We start from the raw sequence: 15,087 nt of genomic DNA on the forward strand, positions 1-15,087 counted from the left end.
TCTGCTGTCTTCCAAATGATTTGCATATACTTAAAAAAAATGCAAACACGTAAGTGATCCGCAAATGCATACAAACACACGCAGTAAGCATGAAAAACGCACCTGGGTATAAAAAACACAAAACCCAAACACACCAAAAACACAGTAAAAACACATTACCCTAACACAAACACACCTGCGGAAAACTCCAAAAGAAAACGCTATGTTATATGTGAAGCTAACCTGAAGGTAACAATTCCATTACAAATACAACCCTCTGCAAAACCTGTGAGCCTTTTAAATGGTAAAGACATTCACAAAAACAGTTTAAAAAATGAAATACAATGTGTTTGATTACGTACCTCAATCAGCATTCTTTTCATAGCTGGCGGAATCCTGGGAGGCATCTCTCACTCTCAGTCAGTTGTCACCACACCAGTTCTCAGACTTCACTGCTGCCTGACTGTCTTTGTTGGTGCTATAGCACGTGTAGGCTCTTCCTTTTGAGTTTGCTCAACTTCCTGTTGTTTTTGTTCACATTAGCCAATCAGAAGCTGGATTTGCGGTAGGCAGACGAACGCAAATTTTTTCCGCATACAAACGTTTTTCGCGTTAAATAATGTAAAAACTAAGCATGCGCAGTTCAATAGTGTATTGGCAATAATGTTTCTACGCATACAGCAAGCTTTTCCGCAATAATTACACTTCAGGGGCGCATGCGCATAAACGTGATTAATGCGAGTATTTAAATGCAACTATCGCGTAACTACACTTACAAACATCTGCATTCAAGGCAAACGTAATTTCGCAATACCCGCCGTAATGCGAAATACCACGCGCAAATTAACGCAAAAATATTCTGTGAATTTTTCGCTTGTTGAAGCGAAAATTGTGCTTATTTCGGCGATATTTAGGCAAAAAGAATATTTGTATTTTCGCTCATCACTGCACCATATGTGACCTGCTTTTTACCAGTTTGGTGAGGAGTGGTATGGCTGTAGGGGAGGTGGAGGCCATAGGTAAAACTTATGGGTATATTTAACTCATTCTAAATAAGCCACTAAGTTTTAATCTGCAGGTCACAACACTTTGTAATGCAATGTTGAATTTTTTTTGTACAGCTGCTAATTTAGCTTTTTCTTAAGTTTTTTTTTGTGGGGTAAAAATGTTGTGTACTTTATAATTCTTTTTGTGTACAAGATGTTTTGCAGGATATCCCCTTAATAGATGTGGAAAATGTAAACGGTTCAGTAGGCGAACATTTGGAATGACGCTTCTGGAAAAAGTGACAACAGCACCGCATGCAAGCAAGAAAGTGTAAATGAAAGGATAGCACTGTTGGAGATTCCAGATGGAGAATGTGGATCTTTTGGAGAAGAAAAGAGACATCGTATCCCAAGTCGAGAGATTTCTTTCTTGGATGGAGATTCAGGAAAAATTATCAACAGCACCGCCTGCATGCAAGAAAGTGCAAATAAATGGATAGCACTGTTGGAGATACCAGATAGAGAATGTGGATCTTTTGAAGGAGAAAAGAGACATCGTATCCCAAGTCGAGAGATTTCTTTCCTGGATGGAGTCAATTTGGAATGGTTACTTGGTACAGTATGTGGATAGCATTTTTTGAAATGCATGTATAGTAAGCATTTTAGAGTAATACTTACATGTTTAAAATGCTATGTTAGTGTGCTCCATTTATTATCTTGCTAGCTACTTGAAAGATTGTAATTTTGGTGTGTTTGGAAATGTTTATATCTTTTCAGGACAGTACTATACCTGTTATTATGTAAGCCATATACATGATGAAAGTTTTTTTTTCATTAGCAGTTGACAACCATATGTGACCTGCTTTTTACCAGTTTAGTGAGGAGTGGTATGGCTGTAGGGGAGGTGGAGGCCATAGGTAAATCTTATGGGTATATTTAACTCATTTTAAATATGCCCCAAAGCTTTACTCTGCAGGTCGCAACACTTTGTAATGCAATGTTGAATTTTGGAATTTTGTTTCTACAGCTGCTAATTTAGTTTTTTCTTAAGTTTTTTTTTGTGGGGTAAAAATGTTGTGCACTTCATGATTCTTTTTGTGTACAAGATGTTTTGCAGGATATCGCCTCCATAGATGTGGAAAATGTCAACGGTTCAGTAGGCGAACATTTGGAATGACGCTTCTGGAAAAAGTGACAACAGCACTGCATGCATGCAAGAAAGTGCAAATAAATGGATTGTACTGTTGGAGTAACCAGATGGAGAATCTGGATATTTTGGAGGAGAAAAGAGACATCGTATCCCAAGTCGAGACATTTTTTTCCTGGATGGAGCTTCTGGAAACAGTAACAACAGCACTGCATGCATGCAAGAAAGTGCAAATAAATGGATAGCACTGTTGGAGTTACCACATGGAGAATGTGAATCTTTTGGAGGAGAAAAGAGACATCGTATCCCAAGTCGAGAGCTTGATGGAGGGCCGCTTGGGGCTCATCTTGACCAAGGGCCGCGATGCGGTCGGCCTGTCGCAACCTCTGCACCCCCTATTGCTACACCACTGAGGCCGGTTGCACACATGGCAAAAACGCTTGAAGGAAAAAATGCATGTAAACATCGCTTATGCGTTTTCGATGTGTATTTACAGTAAGCATTCTGCAAAGTGCAGTGTTGCCTAACATGGTAAAGCATATGCGTTGCGTTTTACATGCTTTCTATGCAGCGTTTTCAAATAAAGATTAAAGATCTCTGATGTGTTTCCGCTTTCTGCTGTCTTCCAAATGATTTGCATATACTTAAAAAAAATGCAAACACGTAAGTGATCCGCAAATGCATACAAACACACGCAGTAAGCATGAAAAACGCACCTGTGTATAAAAAACGCAAAACCCAAACACACCAAAAACACAGTAAAAACACATTACCCTAACACAAAGGCACCTGCGGAAAACTCCAAAAGAAAACGCTATGTTATATGTGAAGCTAACCTGAAGGTAACAATGCTACAACAAATACAACCCTCTGCAAAACCTGTGAGCCTTTTAGATGGTAAAGACATGCACAAAAACAGTTTAAAAAATTATATACAATGTGTTTGATTACTTACCTCAATCAGCATTCTTTTCATAGCTGGGAGGCATCTCTCACTCTCAGTCAGTTGTCACCACACCAGTTCTCAGACTTCACTGCTGCCTGACTGTCTTTGTTGGTGCTGTAGCACGTGTAGACTCTTCCTTATGAGTTCGCTCAACTTCCTGTTGTTTTTGTTTACATTAGCCAATCAGAAGCTGGATTCGCGTTAGGCAGACAAACGCAAACATTTTTCGCATACGAACTTTTTTCGCGTTAAATAATGTAAAAACTAAGCATGCGCAGTTCAATGGTGTATTGGCAAGAATGTTTCTACGCATACAGCAAGCTTTTCTGCAATAATTACACTTCAGGGGCGCATGCGCATAAACGTGATTAATGCGAGTATTTAAATGCAACTATCGCGTAACTACACTTACAAACATCTGCATTCAAGGCAAATGTAAATTCGCGATACCCGCCGTAATGCGACATACCACGCGCAAATTAACGCAAAAATATTCTGTGAATTTTTCGCTTGTCAAAGCGAAAATTGTGCTTTTTTCGGCGATATTTAGGCAAAAAGAATATTTGTATTTTCGCTCATCACTGCACCATATGTGACTGGCTTTTTACCAGTTTGGTGAGGAGTGGTATGGCTGTAGGGGAGGTGGAGGCCATAGGTAAAACTTATGGGTATATTTAACTCATTCTAAGTATGCCACTAAGTTTTACTCTGCAGGTCGCAACACTTTGTAATGCAATGTTAAATTTTGGAATTTTGTTTCTACAGCTGCTAATTTAGTTTTTTCTTAAGTTTTTTTTTTTGTGGGGTAAAAATGTTGTGTACTTCATGATTCTTTTTGTGTACAAGATGTTTTGCAGGATATCACCTCCATAGATGTGGAAAATGTAAACGGTTCAGTAGGCGAACATTTGGAATGACGCTTCTGGAAAAAGTGACAACAGCACCGCATGCATGCAAGAAAGTGTAAATGAAAGGATAGCACTATTGGAGATTCCAGATGGAAAATGTGGATCTTTTGGAGAAGAAAAGAGACATCGTATTCCAAGTCGAGAGATTTCTTTCCTGGATGGAGATTCAGGAAAAATTAACAACAGCACTGCCTGCATGCAAGAAAGTGCAAATAAATGGATAGCACTGTTGTAGATACCAGAGCGAGAATGTGGATCTTTTGAAGGAGAAAAGAGACATCGTATCCCAAGTCGAGAGATTTCTTTCCTGGATGGAGTCAATTTGGAATGGTTACTTGGTACAGTATGTGGATAGCATTTTTTAAAATGCATGTATAGTAAGCATTTTAGAGTAATACTTACATGTTTAAAATGCTATGTTAGTGTGCTCCATTTATTATCTTGCTAGCTACTTGAAAGATTGTAATTTTGGTGTGTTTGGAAATGTTTATATCTTTTCAAGACAGTACTATAACTGTTATTATGTAAGCCATATACATGATGAAAGGTTTTTTTTCATTAGCAGTTGACAACCATATGTGACCTGCTTTTTACCAGTTTGGTGAGGAGTGGTATGGCTGTAGGGGAGGTGGAGGCCATAGGTAAATCTTATGGGTATATTTAACTCATTTTAAATATGCCCCTAAGCTTTACTCTGCAGGTCGCAACACTTTGTAATGCAATGTTGAAGTTTGTTTCTACAGCTGCTAATTTAGTTTTTTCTTAAGTTTATTTTTTGTTGTAAAAATGTTGTGTACTTCCTGATTCTTTTTGTGTACAAGATGTTTTGCAGGATATCGCCTCCATAGATGTGGAAAATGTCAACGGTTCAGTAGGCGAACATTTGGAATGACGCTTCTGGAAAAAGTGACAACAGCACTGCATGCATGCAAGAAAGTGTAAATGAAAGGATAGCACTGTTGGAGATACCAGATGGAGAATGTGGATCTTTTGGAGAAGAAAAGACACATCGTATCCCAAGTCGAGAGATTTTTTTCCTAGATGGAGCTTCTGGAAAAAGTAACAACAGCACCGCATGCATTCAAGAAAGTGCAAATAAATAGATTGTACTGTTGGAGTAACCAGATGGAGAATCTGGATATTTTGGAGGAGAAAAGAGACATTGTATCCCAAGTTGAGACATTTTTTTCCTGGATGAAGCTTCTGTAAAAAGTGACAACAGCACTGCATGCATGCAAGAAATGGATAGCACTGTTGGAGTTACCACATGGAGAATGTGAATCTTTTGGAGGAGAAAAGAGACATTGTATCCCAAGTCGAGAGCTTGATGGAGGGCCGCTTGGGGCTCATCTCGACCAAGGGCCGCAATGCGGTCGGCCTGTCGCAACCTCTGCACCCCCTATTGCTACACCACTGAGGCCGGTTGCACACATGGCAAAAACGCTTGAAAGAAACAACGCATGTAAACATCGCTTATGCATTTTCGATGCATATTTACAGTAAGCATTCTGCAAAGTGCAGTGTTGCCTAACATGGTAAAGCATATGCGTTGCGTTTTACATGCATTTTATGCAGCGTTTTCAAATAAAAATTAAAGATCTCTGATGTGTTTCCGCTTTCTGCTGTCTTCCAAATGATTTTCATATACTTAAAAAAAATGCAAACACGTACGTGATCCGCAAATGCATACAAACACACGCAGTAAGCATGAAAAACGCACCTGCGTATAAAAAACGCAAAACCCAAACACACCAAAAACACAGTAAAAACACATTACCCTAACACAAACACACCTGCGGAAAACTCCAAAAGAAAACGCTATGTTATATGTGAAGCTAACCTGAAGGTAACAATTCCACTACAAATACAACCCTCTGCAAAACCTGTGAGCCTTTTAGATGGTAAAGACATTCACAAAAACAGTTTAAAAAATGATATACAATGTGTTTGATTACTTACCTCAATCAGCATTCTTTTCATAGCTTGCGGAATCCTGGGAGGCATCTCTCACTCTCAGTCAGTTGTCACCACACCAGTTCTCAGACTTCACTGCTGCCTGACTGTCTTTGTTGGTGCTATAGCACGTGTAGGCTCTTCCTTTTGAGTTTGCTCAACTTCCTGTTGTTTTTGTTCACATTAGCCAATCAGAAGCTGGATTTGCGTTAGGCAGACGAACGCAATTTTTTTCCGCATACAAACGTTTTTCGCGTTAAATAATGTAAAAACTAAGCATGCGCAGTTCAATAGTGTATTGGCAATAATGTTTCTACGCATACAGCAAGCTTTTCCGCAATAATTACACTTCAGGGGCGCATGCGCATAAACGTGATTAATGCGAGTATTTAAATGCAACTATCGCGTAACTACACTTACAAACATCTGCATTCAAGGCAAACGTAATTTCGCGATACCCGCCATAATGCGAAATACCACGCGCAAATTAACGCAAAAATATTCTGTGAATTTTTCGCTTGTTGAAGCGAAAATTGTGCTTATTTCGGCGATATTTAGGCAAAAAGAATATTTGTACTTTCGCTCATCACTGCACCATATGTGACCTGCTTTTTACCAGTTTGGTAAGGAGTGGTATGGCTGTAGGGGAGGTGGAGGCCATAGGTAAAATTTATGGGTATATTTAACTGATTCTAAATATGCCACTAAGTTTTAATCTGCAGGTCACAACACTTTGTAATGCAATGTTGAATTTTGTTTCTACAGCTGCAAATTTAGCTTTTTCTTAAGTTTTTTTTGTGGGGTAAAAATGTTGTGTACTTTATAATTCTTTTTGTGTACAAGATGTTTTGCAGGATATCACCTCCATAGATGTGGAAAATGTAAACGGTTCAGTAGGCGAACATTTGGAATGACGCTTCTGGAAAAAGTGACAACAGCACCGCATGCAAGCAAGAAAGTGTAAATGAAAGAATAGCACTGTTGGAGATTCCAGATGGAGAATGTGGATCTTTTGGAGAAGAAAAGAGACATCGTATCCCAAGTCGAGAGATTTCTTTCCTGGATGGAGTCAATTTGGAATGGTTACTTGGTACAGTATGTGGATAGCATTTTTTAAAATGCATGTATAGTAAGCATTTTAGAGTAATACGTACATGTTTAAAATGCTATGTTAGTGTGCTCCATTTATTATCTTGCTAGCTACTTGAAAGATTGTAATTTTGGTGTGTTTGGAAATGTTTATATCTTTTCAAGACAGTACTATAACTGTTATTATGTAAGCCATATACATGATGAAAGGTTTTTTTTCATTAGCAGTTGACAACCATATGTGACCTGCTTTTTACCAGTTTGGTGAGGAGTGGTATGGCTGTAGGGGAGGTGGAGGCCATAGGTAAATCTTATGGGTATATTTAACTCATTTTAAATATGCCCCTAAGCTTTACTCTGCAGGTCGCAACACTTTGTAATGCAATGTTGAAGTTTGTTTCTACAGCTGCTAATTTAGTTTTTTCTTAAGTTTATTTTTTGTTGTAAAAATGTTGTGTACTTCCTGATTCTTTTTGTGTACAAGATGTTTTGCAGGATATCGCCTCCATAGATGTGGAAAATGTCAACGGTTCAGTAGGCGAACATTTGGAATGACGCTTCTGGAAAAAGTGACAACAGCACTGCATGCATGCAAGAAAGTGTAAATGAAAGGATAGCACTGTTGGAGATACCAGATGGAGAATGTGGATCTTTTGGAGAAGAAAAGACACATCGTATCCCAAGTCGAGAGATTTTTTTCCTAGATGGAGCTTCTGGAAAAAGTAACAACAGCACCGCATGCATTCAAGAAAGTGCAAATAAATAGATTGTACTGTTGGAGTAACCAGATGGAGAATCTGGATATTTTGGAGGAGAAAAGAGACATTGTATCCCAAGTTGAGACATTTTTTTCCTGGATGAAGCTTCTGTAAAAAGTGACAACAGCACTGCATGCATGCAAGAAAGTGCAAATAAATGGATAGCACTGTTGGAGTTACCACATGGAGAATGTGAATCTTTTGGAGGAGAAAAGAAACATTGTATCCCAAGTCGAGAGCTTGATGGAGGGCCGCTTGGGGCTCATCTCGACCAAGGGCCGCAATGCGGTCGGCCTGTCGCAACCTCTGCACCCCCTATTGCTACACCACTGAGGCCGGTTGCACACATGGCAAAAACGCTTGAAAGAAACAACGCATGTAAACATCGCTTATGCATTTTCGATGCATATTTACAGTAAGCATTCGGCAAAGTGCAGTGTTGCCTAACATGGTAAAGCATATGCGTTGCGTTTTACATGCATTTTATGCAGCGTTTTCAAATAAAAATTAAAGATCTCTGATGTGTTTCCGCTTTCTGCTGTCTTCCAAATGATTTTCATATACTTAAAAAAAATGCAAACACGTACGTGATCCGCAAATGCATACAAACACACGCAGTAAGCATGAAAAACGCACCTGCGTATAAAAAACGCAAAACCCAAACACACCAAAAACACAGTAAAAACACATTACCCTAACACAAACACACCTGCGGAAAACTCCAAAAGAAAACGCTATGTTATATGTGAAGCTAACCTGAAGGTAACAATTCCACTACAAATACAACCCTCTGCAAAACCTGTGAGCCTTTTAGATGGTAAAGACATTCACAAAAACAGTTTAAAAAATGATATACAATGTGTTTGATTACTTACCTCAATCAGCATTCTTTTCATAGCTTGCGGAATCCTGGGAGGCATCTCTCACTCTCAGTCAGTTGTCACCACACCAGTTCTCAGACTTCACTGCTGCCTGACTGTCTTTGTTGGTGCTATAGCACGTGTAGGCTCTTCCTTTTGAGTTTGCTCAACTTCCTGTTGTTTTTGTTCACATTAGCCAATCAGAAGCTGGATTTGCGTTAGGCAGACGAACGCAATTTTTTTCCGCATACAAACGTTTTTCGCGTTAAATAATGTAAAAACTAAGCATGCGCAGTTCAATAGTGTATTGGCAATAATGTTTCTACGCATACAGCAAGCTTTTCCGCAATAATTACACTTCAGGGGCGCATGCGCATAAACGTGATTAATGCGAGTATTTAAATGCAACTATCGCGTAACTACACTTACAAACATCTGCATTCAAGGCAAACGTAATTTCGCGATACCCGCCATAATGCGAAATACCACGCGCAAATTAACGCAAAAATATTCTGTGAATTTTTCGCTTGTTGAAGCGAAAATTGTGCTTATTTCGGCGATATTTAGGCAAAAAGAATATTTGTACTTTCGCTCATCACTGCACCATATGTGACCTGCTTTTTACCAGTTTGGTGAGGAGTGGTATGGCTGTAGGGGAGGTGGAGGCCATAGGTAAAATTTATGGGTATATTTAACTCATTCTAAATATGCCACTAAGTTTTAATCTGCAGGTCACAACACTTTGTAATGCAATGTTGAATTTTGTTTCTACAGCTGCAAATTTAGCTTTTTCTTAAGTTTTTTTTGTGGGGTAAAAATGTTGTGTACTTTATAATTCTTTTTGTGTACAAGATGTTTTGCAGGATATCACCTCCATAGATGTGGAAAATGTAAACGGTTCAGTAGGCGAACATTTGGAATGACGCTTCTGGAAAAAGTGACAACAGCACCGCATGCAAGCAAGAAAGTGTAAATGAAAGAATAGCACTGTTGGAGATTCCAGATGGAGAATGTGGATCTTTTGGAGAAGAAAAGAGACATCGTATCCCAAGTCGAGAGATTTCTTTCTTGGATGGAGATTCAGGAAAAATTATCAACAGCACCGCCTGCATGCAAGAAAGTGCAAATAAATAGATAGCACTGTTGGAGATACCAGATAGAGAATGTGGATCTTTTGAAGGAGAAAAGAGACATCGTATCCCAAGTCGAGAGATTTCTTTCCTGGATGGAGTCAATTTGGAATGGTTACTTGGTACAGTATGTGGATAGCATTTTTTGAAATGCATGTATAGCAAGCATTTTAGAGTAATACTTACATGTTTAAAATGCTATGTTAGTGTGCTTCATTTATTATCTTGCTAGCTACTTGAAAGATTGTAATTTTGGTGTGTTTGGAAATGTTTATATCTTTTCAAGACAGTACTATAACTGTTATTATGTAAGCCATATACATGATGAAAGGTTTTCTTTCATTAGCACTTGACAACCATATGTGACCTGCTTTTTACCAGTTTGGTGAGGAGTGGTATGGCTGTAGGGGAGGTGGAGGCCATAGGTAAATCTTATGGGTATATTTAACTCATTTTAAATATGCCCCTAAGCTTTACTCTGCAGGTCACAACACTTTGTAATGCAATGTTGAATTTTGGAATTTTGTTTCTACAGCTGCTAATTTAGTTTTTTCTTAAGTTTTTTTTTGTGGGGTAAAAATGTTGTGTACTTCATGATTCTTTTTGTGTACAAGATGTTTTGCAGGATATCGCCTCCATAGATGTGGAAAATGTAAACGGTTCAGTAGGCGAACATTTGGAATGACGCTTCTGGAAAAAGTGACAACAGCACTGCATGCATGCAAGAAAGTGCAAATAAATGGATTGTACTGTTGGAGTAACCAGATGGAGAATCTGGATATTTTGGAGGAGAAAAGAGACATCGTATCCCAAGTCGAGACATTTTTTTCCTGGATGGAGCTTCTGGAAACAGTAACAACAGCACTGCATGCATGCAAGAAAGTGCAAATAAATGGATAGCACTGTTGGAGTTACCACATGGAGAATGTGAATCTTTTGGAGGAGAAAAGAGACATCGTATCCCAAGTCGAGAGCTTGATGGAGGGCCACTTGGGGCTCATCTCGACCAAGGGCCGCGATGCGGTCGGCCTGTCGCAACCTTTGCACCCCCTATTGCTACACCACTGAGGCCGGTTGCACACATGGCAAAAACGCTTGAAGGAAAAAACGCATGTAAACATCGCTTATGCGTTTTCGATGCGTATTTACAGTAAGCATTCTGCAAAGTGCAGTGTTGCCTAACATGGTAAAGCATATGCGTTGCGTTTTACATGCTTTTTATGCAGCGTTTTCAAATAAAAATTAAAGATCTCTGATGTGTTTCCGCTTTCTGCTGTCTTCCAAATGATTTGCATATACTTAAAAAAAAGGCAAAACACGTACGTGATCCGCAAATGCATACAAACACACGCAGTAAGCATGAAAAACGCACCTGCGTATAAAAACGCAAAACCCAAAAACACAGTAAAAACACATTACCCTAACACAAAGGCACCTGCGGAAAACTCCAAAAGAAAACGCTATGTTATATGTGAAGCTAACCTGAAGGTAACAATGCTACAACAAATACAACCCTCTGCAAAACCTGTGAGCCTTTTAGATGGTAAAGACATGCACAAAAACAGTTTAAAAAATGATATACAATGTGTTTGATTACTTACCTCAATCAGCATTCTTTTCATAGCTGGCAGAATCCTGGGAGGCATCTCTCACTCTCAGTCAGTTGTCACCACACCAGGTCTCAGACTTCACTGCTGCCTGACTGTCTTTGTTGGTGCTATAGGACGTGTAGGCTCTTCCTTTTGAGTTTGCTCAACTTCCTGTTGTTTTTGTTCACAATAGACAATCAGAAGCTGGATTTGTGTTAGGCAGACGAACGCAATTTTTTTTCCGCATACAAACATTTTTCGCGTTAAGTAATGTAAAAACTAAGCATGCGCAGTTCAATAGTGTATTGGCAAGAATGTTTCTACGCATACAGCAAGCTTTTCCGCAATAATTACACTTCAGGGGCGCATGCGCATAAACGTGATTAATGCGAGTATTTAAATGCAACTATCGTGTAACTACACTTACACACATCTGCATTCAAGGCAAACGTAATTTCGCGATACCCGCCTTAATGCGAAATACCACGCGCAAATTAACGCAAAAATATTCTGCGAATTTTTCGCTTGTTGAAGCGAAAATTGTGCTTATTTCGGCGATATTTAGGCAAAAAGAATATTTGTATTTTCGCTCATCACTGCACCATATGTGACCTGCTTTTTACCAGTTTGGTGAGGAGTGGTATGGCTGTAGGGGAGGTGGAGGCCATAGGTAAAACTTATGGGTATATTTAACTCATTCTAAATATGCCACTAAGTTTTAATCTGCAGGTCACAACACTTTGTAATGCAATGTTGAATTTTTTTTCTACAGCTGCTAATTTACCTTTTTCTTAAGTTTTTTTTTGTGGGGTAAAAATGTTGTGTACTTTATGATTCTTTTTGTGTACAAGATGTTTTGCAGGATATCACCTCCATAGATGTGGAAAATGTAAACGGTACAGTAGGCGAACATTTGGAATGACGCTTCTGGAAAAAGTGACAACAGCACTGCATGCATGCAAGAAAGTGTAAATGAAAGGATAGCACTGTTGGAGATTCCAGATGGAGAATGTGGATCTTTTGGAGAAGAAAAGAGACATCGTATCCCAAGTCGAGAGATTTCTTTCCGGGATGGAGATTCAGGAAAAATTATCAACAGCACCGCCTGCATGCAAGAAAGTGCAAATAAATGGATAGCACTGTTGGAGATACCAGATAGAGAATGTGGATCTTTTGAAGGAGAAAAGAGACATCGTATCCCAAGTCGAGAGATTTCTTTCCTGGATGGAGTCAATTTGGAATGGTTACTTGGTACAGTATGTGGATAGCATTTTTTGAAATGCATGTATAGTAAGCATTTTAGAGTAATCCTTACATGTTTAAAATGCTATGTTAGTGTGCTCCATTTATTATCTTGCTAGCTACTTGAAAGATTGTAATTTTGGTGTGTTTAGAAATGTTTATATCCTTTCAAGACAGTACTATAACTGTTATTATGTAAGCCATATACATGATAGGTTTTTTTTCATTAGCAGTTGACAACCATATGTGACTTGCTTTTTACCAGTTTGGTGAGGAGTGGTATGGCTGTAGGGGAGGTGGAGGCCATAGGTACATCTTATTTGTATATTTAACTCATTTTAAATATGCCCCTAAGCTTTACTCTGCAGGTCGCAACACTTTGTAATGCAATGTTGAATTTTGGAATTTTGTATCTACAGCTGCTAATTTAGTTTTTTCCTAAGTTTTTTTTTGTGGGGTAAAAATGTTGTGTACTTCATGATTCTTTTTGTGTACACGATGTTTTGCAGGATATCGCCTCCATAGATGTGGAAAATGTCAACGGTTCAGTAGGCGAACATTTGGAATGACGCTTCTGGAAAAAGTGACAACAGCACTGCATGCATGCAAGAAAGTGCAAATAAATGGATTGTACTGTTGGAGTAACCAGATGGAGAATCTGGATATTTTGGAGGAGAAAAGAGACATCATATCCCAAGTCGAGACATTTTTTTCCTGGATGGAGCTTCTGGAAACAGTAACAACAGCACTGCATGCATGCAAGAAAGTGCAAATAAATGGATAGCACTGTTGGAGTTACCACATGGAGAATGTGAATCTTTTGGAGGAGAAAAGAGACATCGTATCCCAAGTCGAGAGCTTGATGGAGGGCCGCTTGGGGCTCATCTCGACCAAGGGTCGCGATGCGGTCGGCCTGTCGCAACCTCTGCACCCCCTATTGCTACACCACTGAGGCCGGTTGCACACATGGCAAAAACGCTTGAAGGAAAAAACGCATGTAAACATCGCTTATGCGTTTTCGATGCGTATTTACAGTAAGCATTCTGCAAAGTGCAGTGTTGCCTAACATGGTAAAGCATATGCGTTGCGTTTTACATGCTTTTTATGCAGCGTTTTCAAATAAAAATTAAAGATCTCTGATGTGTTTCCGCTTTCTGCTGTCTTCCAAATGATTTGCATATACTTAAAAAAAACTCAAACACGTACGTGATCCGCAAATGCATACAAACACACGCAGTAAGCATGAAAAACGCACCTGCGTATAAAAAAACGCGAAACCTAAACACACCAAAAACACAGTAAAAACACATTACCCTAACACAAAGGCACCTGCGGAAAACTCCAAAAGAAAACGCTACGTTATATGTGTAGCTAACCTGAAGGTAACAATGCTACAACAAATACAACCCTCTGCAAAACCTGTGAGCCTTTTAGATGGTAAAGACATGCACAAAAACAGTTTAAAAAATGATATACAATGTGTTTGATTACTTACCTCAATCAGCATTCTTTTCATAGCTGGCGGAATCCTGGGAGGCATCTCTCACTCTCAGTCAGTTGTCACCACACCAGTTCTCAGACTTCACTGCTGCCTGACTGTCTTTGTTGGTGTTGTAGCACGTGTAGGCTCTTCCTTATGAGTTTGCTCAACTTCCTATTGTTTTTGTTTACATTAGCCAATCAGAAGCTGGATTCGCGTTAGGCAGACAAATGCAAAAATTTTTCGCATACAAATGTTTTTCGCATTAAATAATGTAAAAACTAAGCATGCGCAGTTCAATGGTGTATTGGCAAGAATGTTTCTACGCATACAGCAAGCTTTTCCGCAATAATTACACTTCAGGGGCGCATGCGCATAAACGTGATTAATGCGAGTATTTAAATGCAACTATCGCGTAACTACACTTACAAACATCTGCATTCAAGGCAAATGTAAATTCGCGATACCCGCCGTAATGCGACATACCACGCGCAAATTAACTCAAAAATATTCTGCGAATTTTTCGAAATTGTGCTTATTTCGGCAATATTTAGGCAAAAAGAATATTTGTATTTTCGCTTTTCACTGCACCATATGTGACCTGCTTTTTACCAGTTTGGTGAGGAGTGGTATGGCTGTAGGGGAGGTGGAGGCCATAGGTAAATCTTATGGGTATATTTAACTCATTTTAAATATGCCCCTAAGTGGTATGGCTGTTTTGCAGGATATCACCTCCATAGATGTGGAAAATGTAAACCGTTCAGTAGGCGAACATTTGGAATGACGCTTCTGGAAAAAGTGACAACAGCACCGCATGCACACAAGAAAGTGTAAATGAAAGGATAGCACTGTTGGAGATTCCAGATGGAGAATGTGGATCTTTTGGAGAAGAAAAGAGACATTGTATCCCAAGTCGAGAGATTTCTTTCCTGGATGGAGATTCAGGAAAAATTATCAACAGCACCGCCTGCATGCAAGAAAGTGCAAATAAATGGATAGCACTGTTGGAGATACCAGATA

Source organism: Hyperolius riggenbachi, chromosome 4 (assembly GCF_040937935.1).
Source record: "Hyperolius riggenbachi isolate aHypRig1 chromosome 4, aHypRig1.pri, whole genome shotgun sequence".
In the NCBI taxonomy this organism is placed as follows: domain Eukaryota; kingdom Metazoa; phylum Chordata; class Amphibia; order Anura; family Hyperoliidae; genus Hyperolius; species Hyperolius riggenbachi.